This window comes from Nycticebus coucang, chromosome 21 (assembly GCF_027406575.1).
Source record: "Nycticebus coucang isolate mNycCou1 chromosome 21, mNycCou1.pri, whole genome shotgun sequence".
Classification (NCBI taxonomy): domain Eukaryota; kingdom Metazoa; phylum Chordata; class Mammalia; order Primates; family Lorisidae; genus Nycticebus; species Nycticebus coucang.
This window is the reverse complement of record NC_069800.1, coordinates 8,738,775-8,754,969: the sequence shown is the minus strand read 5'-3', so window position 1 is coordinate 8,754,969 and position 16,195 is coordinate 8,738,775. Positions and strand designations below refer to the sequence as shown.

At 39.5% G+C, this 16,195-nt stretch overlaps 1 pseudogene; it reads left to right on the top strand.

Annotated features, from left to right (window-relative positions):
• Positions 1–7,145: 7,145 nt before the first annotated feature.
• LOC128574369 (uncharacterized) lies at positions 7,146–7,253 on the top strand (annotated as a pseudogene).
• The last annotated feature ends 8,942 nt before the right edge of the window (positions 7,254–16,195 follow it).

The following is a 16,195-nucleotide window of genomic DNA, read 5'->3' as shown; positions in this document are numbered from 1 at the left end:
GTTTTCATCTTGTGCCTCCACTATTCCTTTGAGCCCCAGGTCCTCGGCATCATTCCTTAGACTATGGCAGGTGGGAGAGGTAGGTATTACACCTGCTTCATAGCTGCCTTGGGCTGGATGTGCTCACATCAGTGGCTATCAGTCAACAGGAATGGCCTTAAGTTCTGGACGTCTGGGAGAGTCAGACCACATAAAAAGTGATAGAAAGATTTTGAAGTCCTGATGAAACACACTTACTATATGAAGGCAGAGTAGATACTTTTTAATTCCATTGCATCACACATCATAATACTTATTTAAATTTCTACAAATAATATTTACCTTACATTCTTATTTTTGCCTGTTAAAGAAAAAGTTTTGGCTATCACTGTTAGGCAGAGCTCATAGTTACCCCATGTTCTGCTAGGGGTATTTAGTTATGAAAGATAAAATAAAGAAGTACATTTCTGAGCCAGCTTCTAGTTGGGTCAGCCAGCAATCTAGTTGGGGATTTTGAGGAGTTGACTTAGGCTAGAAACATGATATGAAAGAGATAGACTAAAGTTTAAATGAATTAATGTTTATTTTCCTGCCTTTGGCCTAGGATTCTCCAAGCCAGATATTTTTATTTCTTGCACTTGGCAATGTCTGGTGCATTTATTTCAATGAAAATGAATGAAAAACCAGAAAGATATTTACTGTGAGAATGCTGGCCTATGCACCTGATCTTAAATGAATAATTGTTTTTTTCCCCTCCCTTTACAACCCTTGAAATTCTAACCAGATTCACGTCTTTATCTTTATCCAGTCACATATAAAATTAGTTTAATTTATTAAGTTTGAAAATCACATGGAGTTTACAGCAGGAAAAAAATGTTACAGAGATTCATGTACTATTTCCCCAAAGTGCCATTACTGGTTAAAGGTTAATTAGTTTTATTGAAAACCTCTGTTTTCATTGAGCTATTGCCTGAATAGACTCAGCTCTGGGCAGCTGGTTGAATTATCACTATCATGTGTTTAAGTTTTGAGTTTCTTTAGCCAGAATTGGAGCAGTAGTGTGAGCTAAGAGTTATACCTATGTCAAAGATTTTTATAGATCATATATTTTCACATACTTTTTTCATTCTACAATAAGGTTGGCACAAAAGGGCTCACAATGCAAATGGCATTACCATAAAATTTTAGACAGAGTATATTCAAAAGTTCATAAAACCAGATGGTGATAAAAATAGCACATTTTCCCATAATTAGAGATTTACTATGGCATTATAATTTCATTTCCACAAAGCAACTTTTCATACCTGGGGTTTTCAAGCATGTAATTGTGAAATGCAATTCAAAATGCCAAATGGAAGTGACACCTATAGAATTTCTCAATAGTCGTGTCAAGCACAAGCTGAGCTTACAGGAAATTGGGGAGTATTATTGCACTTAGCACTTTGTGTATCTAGGAAGAAAGCCTGGAGTGAAGTGATAGAACCTAAGTGAATTCCTCAGAGTGGTAAGCTGTGGCAGTTCCAAGGGCTTTTTAATGAATGTACAGACCTTGGTAAGGAGGGTCTGACGCTGCACCTGTAGCTGTGGCGTGGGCCGGGGGTCTGACACTGCACCTGTCACTGTAGTGCAGACCAGGGGTCTGATGCTGCACCTGTCACTGTAGTGCAGACCAGGGGTCTGATGCTGCACCTGTCACTGTGGTGCAGACCAGGGTTCTGACGCTGCACCTGTCGCTGTGGTGCAGACCAGGGTTCTGACGCTGCACCTGTCGCTGTGGTGCTGGCCAGGGGTCAGATGCTGTACCTGTCACTGTGGTGCTGGCACCCCTCAGGAATGCTCTGCCAGGTAGAGTTGATTCCTCAGGATCCACCGATTGCATTTGACAGTCACAAAGTCAGTTTCTAAGCAGGCACTGCCTCGTCCACAGCTACTCTGAGTTGAATTGTGCTGAATCTCCCAAAATTTCTGGTGAAGCTCTATTACCCAGCAACTTCGAATATGACCTTATTATCTTTACAGAGATAAGTAGTTAAGCTGAAGTTATACTGGAGTAGGGTGGGCCCTGATCTGATATGATCTGGACACAGTACACAAAGAGATACCATGTGGACAGGAATGCAGAGAAGGGGTGATGCTTCTAGAAGGCAGTGAGCAGCGAGGACTGCCAGAATCTCAGAGGGAGTGGCCAGGTTCTCTCTCAACCTCAGTAACATCAGACCTGACGACACCTTGCTCCCCCAGGTCTGGCTCCAGAACTTGAGCCGTCCATCTCTGTTGTTTCAGGTGTAGTTTGTGGTACTCTGCACTCCTAGCAACCCAGGACATTGAGATCGCTTCAACTGGAGCTGGTCCCCTTTAAATAAAAGGCTGCACTTTAAAATGAGCAGGGCTTACTAAGTACACAAAAATGTACATGGTTAGAATCAGATGTGTGTCTGTAATTCTGAATTCTACCTGATAACCATTCTGTCAATGATCAACATATTTTAATCAAGCACTATGCCTTCATCAATATAGAGTATGTGAAATTCCATAAATATTTTCAGATATCTGTTTTTTCTTGGTATACTGTGGACAAATACATAGTTACGGAAAATGAGCAATAAGATATAAATCCTGCCCTCTAGTTCCTAGATAGCAAAACTCTGGGAAGACGAAATTGTACATATGAAAATCAACAAAAACATGATAGCAAGGAGTATTGTGTAAGATGATTTTACTCATTAATTAGCACTAAGAATTTATGCATTATTCACTAAATTATGTCTCTTAGGAATGGATTATTTTACTGGAAATGAATAAGTCTCGACAAATTATAAAGGAACACTGTATGTAATATATTTGTTTGTCTTGAACGCTTCTGAAGGATTTTTGTTGTTTGTTGGTCTTGTGGGGAAAATTTGGAAGTCTTTTGCCTGCATTATTAAAGATACTAAGCTTCCACGGTGGTTGAAATTTCTTTGATATTGCTATAGATTGGCATTTTAAGTGAAAATGCAAAAAATATATATACACACAGAATTACATGCAATCATATAGAAGACAAGAGCCTGAAGTCACAATTAAAAGTCATAATTCTGTATTTCATATGGTAATTTCAAAATCTAGTAATGTTGCTTCTCTCAAACCAACAATTTAAATATATAAAAGCTCTCAGACACAATATGTGGACAGTGCAACCCAGCGACCGATACATTGTCAACATAATGTCTGTTGCATATTACATATTAACTACTGTACAGACACAGACAGTAGTTCAGGGATTGCCAGGGCTGGGGATGGGAATGGAGGGGTGACTGTCATCAGTTAGGATATCTATTTGCAGGGTGATGCAGTGAGCTGAAGAAAGCCTCTCACTCTAAAACATACCTACTTCTAAATCCCCAGAGCCTGTGAATTTCACCTTACATGGCAATAGATACGATTAAATTAAGGACCTTGAAATGGGGAAGTTATCCTGGGTTATTCTGATGGGCTGTGAATGCATTACATATATTCCTATAAGAGGTGGACTAAGGGAGGTTTCACACACACACACACAGATACACAGAAGGTGATGGGAAGATGGAGCAGAAAGAGATTTTTAGATTCTCGCTGTGAATACCTGGGTGATGCCATCATAAACCAAGGAATGCCTGCAGCCACCAAACCCAGATAAGGCGGGAAACAGAGCATCCCCAAGAAAGTCCCAGAGACTGTGCCTGCCAATACCTTGAAGTGAGCCCAAGGAAACTGATGTGATTTTTGGCCTCCAGAACTGTGAGGAAACAAATTTCTCCTGTTTTAAGATGCCAAGCTTATGATAATTTGTCAGAGAAACTCCAAGAAATTATACAATTAATGAAATGCCCTAAAATTGGATTATGAGTGAATTTTATACACTGTAAATTATTTTAACATATTAATAGGCACATTGAAAGTCTAAAAATCAAGGACATTTGCACCCAAATATTTATAGCAGCTCAATTCACAATCACAAAGATGTGACGACAACCCAAGTGCCATCAACAGATTAATATGTATACCAGGAATACTATTCAGCCATAAAAAGACGGAGACTTTATATCTTTTGTATTTACCTGTATGGATTTGAAGAGCATTCTCTTTATTAAAGTATCTCAAGAATGGAAAAGCAAGCATCCATGTACTCAATACTAATTTGAAACTTGTAGATGAACAACTAAAACCCCCCAAAAGAGACAAACACAATTAAATTCAAGAAGAGGAGGGGGAAGGGCCAGTAAGTTCCCACCTAACAGGTACAATGTAAGGGTACATGGCACCTCCTGGGTGAAGGACTCAACTACAACTCAAACTCTACCTAATAAATGGAAAGAATGTAACCTAACCTTAGATACTGTTATATTGACCCCCCCAAAAATGATATGCAAATGTCTTAGCTATTTGGTGTTTAAAACTAAAACACAGCTGCAGTATTTTTCTTGTGATGTGCTTTTATGGCCATTCCAGTTATGTTTATGTCAGAACACTTTTTTCCAGAATTAAGTCTAATGTAAAGACTTACAAACTATAGAGTAAAGCAATATTGAGCAATTTTAACACATTTAGCTTAGAAGCTTAACAAAAAATGGTTTTCTTCTCTTCTTTTCTGCCTCTTTGAATGATTGGGTGAGTTCAAAAGTCTTGTCTTTGATTTCTGCATTTCTGAGAAAATGGAAGAATCACATTAAATTAGAAAATACCTGTGCCTAGAACATATGAGAAACTCTCAGAAATTAATATTAAGAAAAAAGCCCAATATATAAAATGGATGAAATATTTGAATAAACACTTTACAAAAGAACATATCCGGGTGGTAATTTAAGCACAAAAAGGACACTCCACACTGTTACTTGGATAGAAATGTTGTGTTTCGACTGTGCTGGTGTTTCCATGACTACATGTTTGACAGAACTCATAAACCTGAACACCTAAAAAGCATGAGGTTTCCTATTTGTAAGTGATGCCTCCAAAAACCTGACTCTAAGGAAAAACTATCAATACAAAGCGAACATAATCCTAAGAGGATGGCATAAATCAATGTATTATCTTAAATACTGAATAAGATAAAGAATAACAAGCATTCGTCTTGCCTTTCTTATATGAATGGCACCACCGAACAACTAACTCAGAGATCAGAAGCATTTCAACACCACTCTAATAAATGATAGAATCAAACTGTTAACACTTTATAAGCCCAGTGGATTAATAGACACAAACATTAAGCAGGAATAGTGAGGGCATCCCAGGAGCACAGGCAGAGGGAAGCTTCCTCCTGCTGAAGGAGTGTCCCCCAGAGGCATTGCTGCCAAAGGAATGGAATGAGAGACAGCTCGGTCTCTGCGACCGGCTGCCGCTTTCACAGGAGTGAGGAAGGCAGAGGTGAGGAAGGCCTGCAGGAAGAGTATGCAGCAGCAACCCCGAGAAAAAGGCAGGAGCAATTCTCAGGTTTTGAGATAAATAAGTGGAAACTAAATGCAACGTTCCAACTTACATTCGTACAACAATAGAAAGAAATATTATTCTCATTTTACCCGTTAGCTCTCTGTAACATGCACATGTAGTAAAGTCCAAAGCAAGTCTGTACCTATTTTCCCTTTCAACAGCCCGTGTCCGTTGCAGAGCTCCTCCGCTTTTCCCTTTGACCTGGCCGTATCCTCCAAAATTGCTGGTTTATTTGAACGCTCCACTGGGTGAGACATTTTCGAAATATTTGAAACTATTTAAGGTTTCCAAATAATAATTTTTTTAAGTTCTTTTCTTTTTTTATTAAATCATAACTGTGTACATTAATGCATTTATGGTGTACGATGTGCTGATTTTATATACAAATTTGGATATTACGCAGCCATAAAAAAAGATGGAGACTTTACCTCTTTTATGTTTACATGGATGGAGCTGGAACATATTCTTCTAATTAAAGTATCCCATTCTTGAGCTACTTTGTTAAGTATCCCATTCTTGAGATACTTTAATAAGAAGAATATGTTCCAACATCCAAATTGTATATAAAATCAGCACATTATACCCCATAAAAATATTCTTCTTAGTAAAGTATTTCAGGAATGGAAAAAAAAAAAAGAATGTACTCAGTACTACTATAAAATCAATTTATAATCACTCACACTTTCATATGAGAGATGAATCACAACTGTAGCCCAGGATGAAGAAGGGAAGGGGAGGGAGAGGGGAAGGGAGGGGGAGGTTCAATAGAGGGAGGGTTAAAGGTGGAACCACACCTGTGGAGCATATTGCAAGGGTACAAGTCAAATCTATCAAGTATTGAACACAAATGTCTTAACACTGTGATTAAGCAAATTAAGTGAAAGCTATGTTAATTTAAAAAAAAAGAATGAAGAAAAAGTGTCCAATGTACTCAGTACTATTATGAAACCAATATATAATCACCCACACTTTCTTACTAATGCTAAAAGTCTTTTTAAGGAACTATCAGTCAAATACCTACTAGAGCAATGATTTTCTTTTTTTTTTTTTAACTTTTTATTGTTAGGGATTCATTGAGGGTACAATAAGCCAGGTTACACTGATTGCAATTGTTAGGTAAAGTCCCTCTTGCAATCATATTGTGTCCTAGGAGGATCTTAGGTGTGCCTCAAAATTTTTGAAAATCATTAATTAAATTGTTTTCAAAAGAAGTTTAAAACACGGTAAGTATATTTGTTGTTTTATTCTTTCTTTGACTGACATAATTTAAGTGTACTATGGAAGTTTAATACAGGTTTAAGCATGCTACAAGATTAAACAGGTTGAAGAACACTGGGCTAGAGGCTTAGCCCATGATGTCCTCTTTGACATCAAGTCTAAAGAATTGATCTCATAGAAAGCTGGTTACCAGAGCCCAGGGAGGGTAGAGGGGAGGGCAGATGGGAAGACATAGGTCAATTGGGTATAAAGGGCCACGTAGATGGGAAGGTAAGTTCTGGGGTTTTACCTCATAGAAGAGTAACCGCGTTTAACACCATTGTACTGCACATTCCCAAATGGCTACAAGAGGGGCTTTCAAATGTTCTTACCACAAATAAATGTAAATGTATGAGGTGATGGGCATGCTCAAAACCCTGATTTGATTACTACACCATGTATGCATCTATTGTAACATCACACTCTGCCCATAAATATGTGGAATTATTATATGTCTATTAAAACATAATTATTTCACATGGAATCTCCAACCACCTGCAAGAGCATCTTGGAGAGGCTGGCAGGCCAGGTCGGCCCTGTACCTGCAAATGCCACCCACCTTTCCTCCAGTGTTTCATTAAAAAAGGGGAAAAAGTTTTAAAAAGAAAAGTTATTCAATGTAAAGGAGTCTCAGTTTGTTCTGAAATCTGCCCCAGTGAAATGCCACCACTGAACCCACTGAAACCCCTGAGACTGTCTTGATTCTCCCTCTGTCTCCCCCCACCCCACCTTCGTCACTGTCCTGTGACACCACAGCTCTTATATAACCGAAGTTCATTCACCACACTTTCCCTCTTTCCTGAGTTTATTCCACATGTCTACAGATGACAAGTTGTCTACAGTAGCTGAAACGACTTATCTCTAAAATGTCCTCCAATCTTAAATTTTTGTATTTAAAGGAAGATTTTTACACCCTGTGAATTATCTTCAACTTCACCAAAGAGGAGAACTGTGGGGGAGGGTGGATCCTACAGCAGGGTCTAAAACCCCTGGGTCTGCGTCCTATTTATCTTGGGCTGAAAACAGTGTCAAATTCCCCTTAACCAGAGTCTGGCTATTGATAAAATAGGAGTCCTTGTTATAGTTAAAATATTTCACCTGATACTGATTCCAGGGTGTTTAGAGAACTGTGACAGTGTTTAATTTTATAATAATGCCTGCTATTGTCCCTTTCTCCCAAAATTGCTATTACGAACTCTTCAGACTGTATAATTAATAGCACTTACCAGCTGAGTGTTGGCCAGGCTTTGCCTGAAAGGTTTTATATGGGGCAGCGCCTGTGGCTCAGTGAGTGGGGCGCCAGCCCCATATGCCGAGGGTGGTGGGTTCAAACCCAGCCCCGGCCAAATTGCAAAAAAAAATAGCCGGGCGTTGTGGCGGGCGCCTGTAGTCCCAGCTGCTCGGGAGGCTGAGGTAAGAGAATCGCGTAAGTCCAAGAGTTGGAGGTTGCTGTGAGCTGCGTCACGCCACGGCACTCTACCCGAGGGCGGTACAGTGAGACTCTGTCTCTACAAAAAAAAAAAAAAAAGAAAAAAAAAAAGAAAGGTTTTATATGAATTATCATATTTAATTCTCAGACAACCATGAATTTCCATATATTTCATTTTTTGACAGAGAAATGAACTGTGGTAATCCATGCAAAGTCATTTAAATAGCTAACAAGCAGGACTGAGTTTAGCGCCAAGTCTGGGCTTCTCCAGAGCCCACCTCCTTAACAATGCAGTTTGTCTCCCAAGGCGCAGGCTCTGCAGCTCTGTTTAAATCAGTTCTGAAGCTGCCTCTGTGGTGGATTATCCTCAGAAAATACAGCTTCATGAAAGCCAAATACAGCTCACCCTACCAAGGCGTACAATACTGCAGATGAAGAGTGGAAAGGCCACTCTCTCTGATTTTCAATTGTAGCTGTTCACTTGGAGTGGAGAAAGGAAAGCACCGCTTGTGACTGGCTGTCCCCACCCAATGGGGCTGCTGCATGAGGTCTGAGCTCTCCGATTAGCCCAGGGTTGAGAGTCAGGAGAATTGAAGAGAGGAAGGCAATGGGAAGTTTGCATTCTTTTTTTTTTTTTTTCTAAAGTTAATTGTTCTTAAATTTTAGGTTAATATGGAAGCACATGCAATTAGGTTACATAGTTTTCTTTTGTAAGGTAAAAGTCCAAACCACAAAAGGTAAGGTTTGTGCCCTTCACCCAGGAAGTGTGCGTGTCACCATGGGAAGAATGCATTGGTGAGAATTTACCCCTACCCCTTATTTGAATTTAATCGAGATCGTCTCTTACGTGAGCATGTAGTTGTTAATCTACTGGTTCTAATTAAGTACCGAGTACGTGTGTGCTCGTTTCTCCATTCTTGGGATACTTTTCTTAAGAGAACGTTCTCTAAACCCATCCAGGGTGTTACAAAGGTACAGATCTCTGTCTTTTTGTGGCTGCATGATATTCCCTGGTCTACATATACCACAGTTTGTTAATCCACTCATGTGTTGAAGGGCACCTGTGTTGTTTCCACATCTTTACAGTTGTGACTAATGCTTCTGTGGACATTCAAGTGCAAATGTCCTTATGGTAAAATTGCTTTTTTTGTTTTGAGTAAATATCTAATAATGGGATTTCAGGATCAAATGCAACTTCTACTTTTAGTTCTTAGAGGAATCTCCCTAGTCCTTTCCACAGAGGCTGTGCAGGAGTGTTCCCATCTCTCTGTACCCAGGCCAGCATCTGTTGCTTTGATTTTGTGATGTGGGCCATTCTCTCGGAGTCTAGGTGAGGTCTCAAAACGGCTTCGATTTGCATTTCCCTGATGATTAGGGATGATAAGCATCTCTTCATGCATTTGTTGGCCATTCATCTGTCCTCATAAGAAAAGTTTATATTCATACATCTTGCCTGGTTTTTTTATGGGGTTAACTAATCTTTTTTTTTTTTATTATTAAATCATAGCTGTGTACATTAACGCGATGGTTTAACTAATCCTTTCCTGTTGATCTGCTTGAGTTCTTTGTCGACTCTGGTTATTAGCCCTTTTTTGGATTCATAGCATGCAAATAGCTCCTTTCATTCCGCAGCTCCTCTCTTTGCATTGTTGATGTTGTATTTAACTGTTAAGAAGCTCTGTAACTTAATGAAGGCAGAATATGATTGTCTTAACACAATAACTAAGAAAATGCCAGGAATGCTGTGTTAACCAATGTGATGAAAATGTGTCGAACTGTTTATAAAACCAGTGTATGGTGCCCCATGATCGCATTACTGTGCACAGCTATGATCTAATACTAATAAAAAATAAATATATAAATAAATAAATAAAAGAAGCTTTGTAACTTGATCAGGTCCCATTTATTTTATTTGTGTTGTGGCTGAGATTGCCAGCCATTCTTTCCTTAGGCCAAGAAGATTAAAAGTTTTCTCCCACTTTCATCCACAGTTTTTATACTTTTGTGTCTTAGATTAAAATCTTTAATCCACAGTGAGTTAATTTCTGTAAGTGGTGACAAATGCAGGCCCAGTTGCATTCCTCACAACTGATTCACCACTTCTCACAGCACCATTTATTGGATAGGGTTTTCTTTCCCCAGTGTATGCTTTTTTTTTTTTTTTTTTTTTTGCTTTGTTAGAGATCAGATGGTGACGTGAGGAGGTTTCCTCTCCAGGTCATGAAGTTTGAGTTCTCATTCCCACATTCTCAGAACATCCTGAAGCCATCATGCAGACAGCGTTTGCACCTTATTTCTCCTGTGGGGTAACATGTGGATTGGGAGCAGTAAGAGGGGACACAGTAGCAAACCATGGAGTTCAGCCAAAGTTTTGCTTCTGCAAATTACACTGAGTGGGAGTCAAGTCATCAAGTCATCTTGGACGGGTGGGAGTAAATCATTACTGGATGAATTGCTTCTGAAGGGATGGGAGATTTCATGTTTCTCCGGTTTGTAGGCAAGAAAAGCTTTGTTAGTGATGCATTGGGGGGCTTTTAATATGTTCTGTGAACCCCCCAGGTGGTAATTCTGTACATAATAGCAAATAAAATTATTGACCTTGGGGATTTAGTCTGTGTTACTATTAAATCACTTTCATGCTATTGCTTTAGGGAGGGTCCAAAAGTCCTTTCCTGAGTTTTTGATAGATCCCTTTCCCCCAATCATACTGCATTTTCCTTTAAAATTATTGCCTATATTGCTAGTGCTGGGAAACATTATATATGAGTAAAAGCTTCCCAGTTTCCCATAGCCAACTTTTCTTTCTGTTGGAATAGTCTGGTGTGATAAGCAGTAAAAAGCAATGTGATCCATTGAGAATACAGAATAAAGTCACCCCAATCCATCCTGATTTTTAGTATCAAGGTTTAGGTGGAAAGAAAGGTCTCTATTCCTTTTCCCACAAAGTAATGTGCCACGTCCTGTGGACCTTGCTCAGAAACTGTCTAGAGGACAGAGGCTGCTTCAGCGTTTGTTGGCATGAGCTAGGGTTGGTCCCCTTTTGCCTAGCCTGGAAATGCTGCAGTGGGTCTGCACAGAACATTAAAATCAGAAGGCTATGAAGTGTGAGTTCCTTTCCCTAATCTACCACTGGTTTTCACCTCAATCATTCTCTGACACAGAACATCTGTTCAGGAGCTGGTTGGTCCCCACTTCACCCCCCCCAACAGTCTCCCCAGTGGGAGAACAACAGACCTGCCTCTGCACCAGCCCAAAAGAAGCCCAGAGAATTTTCTTTTAGCAGGTGCTCCCCGAACTACCATTAGTGTGATAACAAAGTAGAGAGAGAGAAAGACAAAGGGAGAGAGCCACAAACCATAACTGCTTCCTGAGCCTCCAAACTTCATTAGTCAGTGTTGTGACTGATACTGAAGTCCATGATTTTCATGAGACAGATGTGTTATTTAGTGTAATTTGCAGAGGGTTTCACACCACAGCGAAGAATAATTCATACATAATGAAAAACATTAAAATATCCAAATAATCAGTGTGAAAGCTGCCGTTTCTGTCACTAAAAATTGTCAAAAATAAAAACAAATAAGAAAAATATGAAGGAGCTCTAAAGCTCCACTTTATTCCATTTTTTTAAAGGTAACTTTCACATCCTGATTGGAATCAGAATTCCTAGAAATGCAGCCTGGATACAGACAACGCGAAAGACGAACTCTAATCCTATCATGATGAGCGGGGGCCATAAGGCGAGCCCTGTCTGTCTGCTGAGGGAGCAAGGACAGATTCACCTGCCATACCAGGGGACAGGCCAGGTGCATGCTGGGTCCTCATAGAGCTCATGATAGGAAGGTAATGCCCTGGACTGCTAAAGCGCCAATGACCCTCACACAGGACACTGCAGGACATACACATAGCTGCAGTTGCTTCTGTGCTGCACCTGCTGAACAGCCAGATGTGGCCTCCAGGCTCACATGACCTGCGATCAGTCTCTACCACAGCATCTACTCCATCGCCCCAGAATTGTGAAAGGCCCAGGGTGCAACCTCGAAGCTGACTGAGTGTCATGGTTCGCATGCACCACAAAGTTTCTGATGAAAGCCATGAGCCTCCCTTCCAAAGAGGGAGAGATGCTGGTCCTGTGTGCTGTATTTGTGAAGACAATACCAGAGAGGGGAGGAGATGTCCGCAAGCCTTGGGCCTCGTGATCTGGAGTAACCAGGAGATGGGTTCGCTGCGCAGAGAGAGAGGAAACTAGCATTATATTAGTCACCACATGTCCCAGAAGTGACAGACCCTCTGAGTCTGATTTCTCATTTAATCCTCACTGCAGTCTTTAGATGTGGGCTGTACTATCTGTCTGTGCCCACTGAGGAAACCGAGATTCTGAGACTCTGCAGCTTTCCCCTAACTCTCAGCTAGGAGGTGACAGAGGGCAGGACCCAAATCATGGTCCACCCTGGAGTCTGAGCTCTTCTACACATTGTATTTCCCTCTGTGAGGACACAGTGAAGGTTAAGCCTCCTTGGAGTCCTTTCCCCAGTGATCCAGAGTTTATCTGCAGAACCTCAACTATTTCAACTACATTCAATACACAAGATATTCATGGGAAGGAAGGAAGGAAAAAAGGAAGGAAGTTAGTTTGCGAGCCCTACTCACGCTGCACCTCCCAGCATCAGATACTGCCTTTCTTTCTCGTTTTACTGATACTGGCAGGTGTTCCCATTGATGAACGTCTTTTCTAATGTTTTTGGCCCCATGAATGTTCTCTTTTGTGAAGTATCTGTTCAAATCTTTTGCCAGATTTATTAGCTCTTCTGCTTTTATTTAAGTAAATTGGTGTGTATGAGCCCTTTTTCAAATATATGTATTGCAAATATCTTTTCACAGTTTGTGATGTGTATAAATGCTGTAAATAATGTCTTTGATGAATATAAGTTCATAATTTTAACACAGCCTGGTTTATTGCTATTTCATCCTGTAGGGATAGTTTTTCATCTGTGTCTATTCTCTTTGAAGAAATCTTTACTGGGAGATGTCTATGGCTCAAAGGAGTGGGGTGCTGGCCCCACATACCAGAGGTGGCAGGTTCAAACCCGGCCCCAGCCGAAAAAAAAAAAAAAAAAACTGCAAGAAAAATAAAAGAAAAGAAAAAAAAAAAGAAATCTTTGCTGACTTCAATGTCTTGAAGATTTCTCCTTATTTTTTTCTGAAAAATTTTGTTATTTTATTTCTACTTCCTAAGGCTATATCTGAAGTTGATTTTTGTATATAATTTTATGTAGGTAGTCAACACTTTTTATTTCCATATGGACAGCCAATTATATCAAATCTATTTTTTTCAAAATGCTTTCTTTCCCTAACTGCAAAGCTGAGTCTTAAATCACAAGATCATATATGGGTGAGTTACTTCTGAGCCTTCTATTCTATTCCATTGATGTATTGGCCATAATTACTATAGCTTCATAATAAATCATTATATTTGACTATTTAAGCTCTTGTTTGTCCTTATCCAAAATTGCCTTTTCTGGTCCTGATCTGAATTATGTTTTAATAGGACAATATAGATGTCATGATTATAGAATTGGAGTAAAGGAAACAACTGAAGAACAGGAATATTGGTGAGAAGCACCATCTGCAGATAAGAGAGGATGGCTTGGACAGGGTATAGTGATGCAGACACTGGCAGTGGATGGATTTTGGAAACACCTTGGAATCACAGCAACAGGGTTTGCTGATGGATGGGATGTGGACAAGTAAAGATTTTGCAGAGTGGGGCCGAGCAAAGAGATGGATGGAGATGTCATTTATTGAGGTTTGGATGACTTAAAGAAGGATATCAAAAATTTCCATTTTGAACATCTAAAATTTGAAATACAGGTGCAAATGATGAGTAGGAAGGTGAGTATTGAAGTCTTGAATTCCCAGATGGAGCAAGACATTTAGGCATTTACAGAGTAAGAAAAGGATTAAAAGCTATGAGCTCTGTTAAAACAGGTGCTAACTCCAGAAAACTAGTAGTCATGCTGACTCACCCTTTCTCTCATCCCTGCATATCCAGGGTATCCCTACTTTTCACCCCTATTTGCAAACTGTCTTCTGCATTGACAGGATTACATAAACATTTTCTTTAAAGGGCCAAGAAGTAAATATTTTAGACTTTTATAGTCACCTGTGGTCTCTGTTGCCTAGTTTTTCTTTTTTACAACATTTGAAAAATGTAAAAACCATTTTTATGTCTCTGGCCAAAGAAAAACAGGACTTGGTTAGATTTGTTCTGTGGGCCATAGCTCACCAGCCTCTGGCCTAAGCCATCATTAGCCCTCATTGGGATTCACTAACATTCTCTCTTCTTGCTCACATTCTTCTTGTGTAACGTCTTCATCATAGACAAGCCAGAAGTATGGTTACCTAATAAAACTCAAGGTCAGAAGATGGCACTTGCAGGGCTTCCCATTGCAGTGACAATAAAATACATCGTATTAGCACAGCCTCCCAGATTCTAAATTGGGGGGCCGCTGCTGAGGAATGCATACCTTGGACACGGCCCACTTTTGTAAGTAAAGCTTTATAAAGCCTTATAAAGACATTTGTTTATACAGGTATATTGGCTATGGCTGCCTTCCCTCTGCAGGCAGAGTTGAGTAGTTGCAGCAAAGACAATGTGACCCATAAAGTATAAAATTTTTACTAACTGGAGCTTTAAAGAAAAGTGCATGGAGCCCTGCTCTAAAGCATCAGACACTTCTGCAGGCCTCTTCAAATTGTCCAACAGAAAATTGAACCCAAGTGTAAACTATGGCCTTGAATTAATAACAATGTATCAATGTTCATTCATCAATTATAACAAAGGTACCACAGCAAAATATTAATAATACAAGAAAAGGGGGAGGGAATGAGAGGGAAGATGAAAAGGGAGCTCTCTGCCCTGTCTGCAAACATAAATCTGCTCTAAAAAACTGTTTATTATTTTTTTTAAAGTACATTCTCTAATATACTGACATGAAATATGGAGGTATAGAATATAAAGAATGGGTCATGAAATAAATGCAACTATAATGAAAATTATAGTGGTATTTGTACCAACTATAATGGTATGTGTAGAAAATAATTAATTCATAATTTAGTTCATTTGATACAACTCCCACACTGGATTTTTTTTTCAAGGGATCCAGGCATATATTTCTATCAAGAGAGATTCCAGCTTTGAGCCCTACACTCACAGCAGAGGGTGGCAAACTGGCCCATGGACCAGTGAAGCCTACTGCCTGATTTTATTTAATCTTCAATCAAAGAAAAAAATTAAATTTTAGGGACAATAAGCATTTTTCATGTGTTTCTTGTCCATTCTCATCACCCTAAGCATCAGAGAAATGCAGATAAAGACCAGCTGGAGATAGCAGCTAACCCCAGTGAGAAAATCCACAGCACAAAATCCCCAAGCTGCAGGTGCTGGAGTGAGTGTGGAGAGAAGGGGACACTTACATTCTGCTGGCAGGACTGCAAACTAGCACAGCCTTTTTGGAAAGTGTGGAGAATCATCAAAGAGCTAAAAGTAGACCTTCCATTTGATCCTGAAATCCCATTACTAGGTATCTACTAAGAAGAAAAAAATCATTTTACTATAAGGACATTTGGACTCAAATATTTATAGCAGCTCAATTCACAATCACAAAGATGTGGAAACAACCCAAGTGTCCATCCAACCATGAATGGATTAATAAACTATGCTATATGTATGGAATACTACTCAACCATAAAAATGATGGAGGCTTTATATCTTTTGTATTTACCTGGATGGAGCTGAAGAACATTCTCCTTAGCAAAGTATCTCAAGAATGGAAAAACAAGCATTCCCTATACTCAATACTAATTTGAAACTAATAGATGAATAACTACAGGCCCACATGAGAGGAAAACATTAAATTCAAAAGGAAGGAGGGTTGGGGGAGGGGCTCAGTAAGGTACACTGTAGGGTACATGGTACACATCTTGGGTGAAGGATTCAAATACAACTTGGACTTTTCCTAACAAATGTAAACAATGTAACCTAATCACATATACCCTTATATTAATCTGAAATTTAAAAAAATAAAA